This window comes from Camellia sinensis, chromosome 1, assembly GCF_055761805.1.
Source record: "Camellia sinensis isolate YWXY chromosome 1, ASM5576180v1, whole genome shotgun sequence".
Classification (NCBI taxonomy): Eukaryota; Viridiplantae; Streptophyta; class Magnoliopsida; order Ericales; family Theaceae; genus Camellia; species Camellia sinensis.
The window spans coordinates 24255661-24260357 of NC_138961.1; positions in this window are offsets into that span (position 1 = coordinate 24255661).

Sequence of the window (4697 nt, forward strand, 5' to 3'; positions counted from 1 at the left end):
TATATCATACCCGACATAAACAGAATTGTGAAGAGAGACGGGTCAGTGGACTTCAAAGACTGGAGGATCTATCGGGAGGAGCCGGTGTAGCTGTTAGGACATTGTGTGCAGGAAACTGTTGTCTTCGTGAGGGTGCTGTGGCGATTCATGGGACTTTTACAAGCCACGTAGGAACCGAAGGTCCTTGTGAGGAGAGACTTTCCTTGGCTGTTTTAGAGGTTTTAAGGAAATTACAAACTAGGCTAACCAATTGTTTTGTATGCTTACTATGTAAAATTGCCTAGTTTAGAATTGTTGGTGTAGGAGTTAACCTGGATTTGTAGGGGCTATCTTTTGCCCATAGTATTTTATTTTTGTTTTATTTGTATTTTGCTGATTGTAGCTTGCTTAATCTAACTAATGAAGTTTCTTTTTCTTTTCTTTTTTTATTACTATCCTTGCACATAAATATAATAATATATAATAATAATAATAATAAAAATAAATAAATGAATAAATTACAAATTACTAAAGATCCCATCGTGCAGAATGGCTGGATGAACAAGAAATAGTAACAACGGTAATGGTGATGGAGCGTCTGATGGCGATGTTGCTCAAATTATACGCGCAATTGCTGATAGGGTAGGCAATATACCACCTTGAAACTAAGATCAAAGCAAATCTAAAATGATAGCAAAATTTGAAAAGCTACATCCCCACTTCCTTGGTGGATCAAACCCTTATGAAGCTAAACTTGGTTAAGACAAATTAAGAAGTTGCTAGATACTTCTGACATCCGAAATGAGCAAGATAGAGTGACTATGGCAGCATTTCAAATGGAAGGGGAAGCAGATCATTGGTGGGAAATTATCAGAAGTACTCGACAAGTAGAGACATTAACTTGGAGACAATTCAAAGACTTATTCATGGAAAAAGTATTTTTTTATCTCGCTAAGACAAGAAATGATTCAGGAGTTCCTCCAACTGAAACAAGGAAAAATGGCAATCACTCAATATGCAAACCGTTTTGAGGCTCTCTCACGATATGCTTCAGCAATAGTAGCAAATGAAGAGGATAAAGTTAGATGATTTGAATGGGGTTTGGACATAGACATTAAAGGAAAATTGATTGTAGTGCAACTTTACATTTATGCTTAAATGGTGGATCGAGCTTTAATTGTGGAACAAGAATTAGCGGATTCCGAACGCATTCAAAATCAGCGATCAAGGAACAATAATCAATCACACGGAGGAGGTCCAGTCTGTAACACCAAAAACCATCTTGCACCAGTACCTTATGCCAGAGGGTTGCAGCAGCAACAAAGGCAGAATCGAGGAAACCAACAAGGAGGAAACTTTGTAAATGAGTGGAAAGGAAAGTGTTTCAGATGTGGTCGACAGGGGCATCGTCGAAGTGAGTGTCTTCAAGGTGGGAATATTTTATGAATTAACGAGGGGCACAACAATACAATAAATGCCAGCCAGGACAAGGTTCTCAACCCACTCAAAATACTCAGACCAACAAGGGGCAGCCACAAGCCTCTAGGAATGCAGGCCGGCCAAGAACACAACCACAAGGAGCTGGAAATGGAAAGAAACCAGGAGGGACTAACCAACAGGCAGTAGGAAGAATGTATGCTCTCCAAGAAGAAGAAGATGTTGGTAACCCATCAGTATTTCAAGGTATGTTAATCCTTATGAATTCTTGGGTTAAAGTATTGTTTGATTTCGGAGCTTCGCATTCTTTTATATCCACTACATGTGTGTTAAGTTTGGGTTTGGAGCCCGAAACGTTAGAGATAACTATGAGTGTAGCTTCACCTTTAGGAGGTCAAACCTGAGTAACTCTAGTATGTAAATCTTGTGAACTAGAAATCTTCGGTTCATATTTGATATGTGATCTAAAAGTTATGGAGATGTTTGATTTTGACATCATCCTAGGAATGGACTGGTTGACAATTCATCGAGCCATTATTGATTGTTACTGTAAGACGGTGACAACATCCTCCCTGAATGGCACTAAAGTTCAATTTAAAGGAGATAGACAAGATTCTCTAACTCCAACATGTTGCAAGTCGCAGTGGCACGATCAATTGACTAGATGGTTGGCAAGCTTAATTCTGGAAGACGAAAATCGAAAGGATCCAGGATTGCCCCATGTGGTGTGCAAGTACGCTGATGTTTTCCCTAACGAATTATCGGGATTACCTCCAAAACGGGACGTAGATTTCACGATCGAGCTTTAAGTTGGGACTTCACCAATTTCCGTAGCACCACATCGTATGGTGCCAGCTGAACTTTGAGAACTGAAGGAGCAATTACAATAATTGTTGAATAAAAAGTTCATCAGACCAAGTACATCTCCATGGGGATCGCTAGCATTATTCACAAAGAAGAAGGATGGAACCCTAAGATTGTGCATCAATTATCGACAACTAAATCGAGTCATCATTAAAAATCGATATCCAGTACCAAGAATTGATGACTTGTTCGATCAATTAAGAGGTTCAAAATGTTTTTCCAAAATTGACCTTAGGTTGGGATATTACCAACTTCGTGTCAAAGAGGAAGATATACCCAAAACTGTGTTTCGAACCCGTTATGGCCACTATGAGTTCGTGGTAATGCCATTTGGTTTGACAAATGCACCAGGGATATTCATGAGTTTAATGGACAAAATTTTTACACCTTATTTGAACGAATTTGTGGTAGTATTCATTGACGATATTTTGATATACTCACGATCGGAGGAAGATCACGAGCAACATCTGAGAACCGTTTTGCAAATTCTAAGGGAAAACCAATTGTATGTTAAAGCTAGCAAATGTGAATTTTGGTTAAAGGAAGTAAAATTCTTAGGTCATGTTATGTCTGAATCGGGAATATCAGTAGATCTTGCTAAAGTAAAAGCAATAATGGGATGGAAACAACCCAAGAATACATTTGAGATTCGTAGTTTCTTGTGATTAGCAGGATATTATGAGAGATTCATTCAAGATTTCTCCAAATTAGCCAAGCCGATTGCATGCCTAATGCAAAAATGAGTAAAGTTTGAATGGAACGAAACTTGTGAGCAGTTGTTTCAAGAACTCAAGAAGAGACTGACAAGCACTCCTATACTAATCATGCCCGAACGTGACATTGAGTACACAGTTTATTGTGATGCCTTTAAGGAATGGGTTAGGTGGCGTGTTAATGCAAAACGGGAAGGTAGCAGCTTATGGATCAAGGCAATTGAAGAATCATGAAAAAAAATTATCTTTCTGTGATACCCACTTTCATAATTAATAGTTACTTTTGTGGCTTATCTTACTTATGTGCTTATATGTGATTTTCCTGCCTTATATGCTTCTATGTATGAGTTAATTGTGAGTTATGTGCCATTTGAATTATACTTTACATGACAGATATGAGAATATATGAACTAGACCTGTCTGATTCGCTAAATTATAAGGTTACAAATTAAATGATGGACTAGGTGGGTAGAGCCTAATTCACCTTAATTGGATAAAATAGGGTTCAGCTAACTTAGGTAATAGTAAAAGATAATTTATTTAACATAATTCTAAATTAATTAATCCAAGTTAGTAAATTAGGTAATTTATATATATATATATATATATATGAATTCAAGTGGGATGGGAGAGATTAAACCTGGGAGAGTTAGAGAGTGTTCTAGAATTTGAGAGAGTGAACAAAGAAGAGAAGGGAAGAAGGAAATGAGAAAGAAGAGAATCACAAGAGCAACCATTGAAGGTAAAGAATCTTGTCTAAACCCCTAAGATTAAGGTAATTCTCACATGTAATTAAAGATTTTTGTAGTGGAATTAGGGAAGTTGGGTAGTGTATGTAGTGTAAGTTATACACCTTGCCTAGAATATTCTCAAACACCACATCTCTCATAATTCTCACTTGATCTTGCATGTCTTGCATGAATTTGATGTTGGTATTGGAAGTTTCATGAAGTTTGAACCCTAAGCTACAATTTATGTTTGCTCTCCTCCATAAGCAAGTTATGATTTTGTGTTTGGGTAATTGGAATTAAATGAAAAGCTATAAATTTGATTTTAACTTAGAATTTACTCTTTCATCTTGTTTTTGTAAGTTTTGAGCCTTGTTTTGTACAATTTGGGTTTGATTGTTTGGGAATTTAAAGCCCAAAACAGAACAGAATTTTCGGTTCTGGAACACCCAGAACCGCACATGTGGCTGGGAGGATCACACGTGCGGGAAGTTTTGGCACACGTGCGGCGGGGAGGCCCTCATGTGCGGAAATCAAGGAAGAAGAAGAAGAGGTTCTGAAATAAAAGCACTTACTAGTGCACGTGTGGTAGAAGTCCCGCATGTGCGGCTGTTTTGGCAGCCTCGGTTTCATTTTTCTGCTTTATTTACCCCACTCTCGAGCCTCTGTTAGTGTGATTTTCATACATAGTTAACATACATTTGCATTACACAAGTTCCACGGGCATTAAAGAGAGTAAAAAACATTTAGGCTAATAAATTCTTAAATAATGAAAATGATTAGTTGGTTGTATAACAAATTAAGTGTGCTATGCTTATATCTGTCGGTGTAGGACAAACGCCACGTCCTGGTCACGTGCATCGCTGAGCCAACTGTGAGTAACATTGTTGTAAAGATATGTTTAAGTAAAAGTATTTATTTTCTGTGTTACACTATTCTTCGTTCTGAAATGATTCTTCTGTTTAATAAATGATGA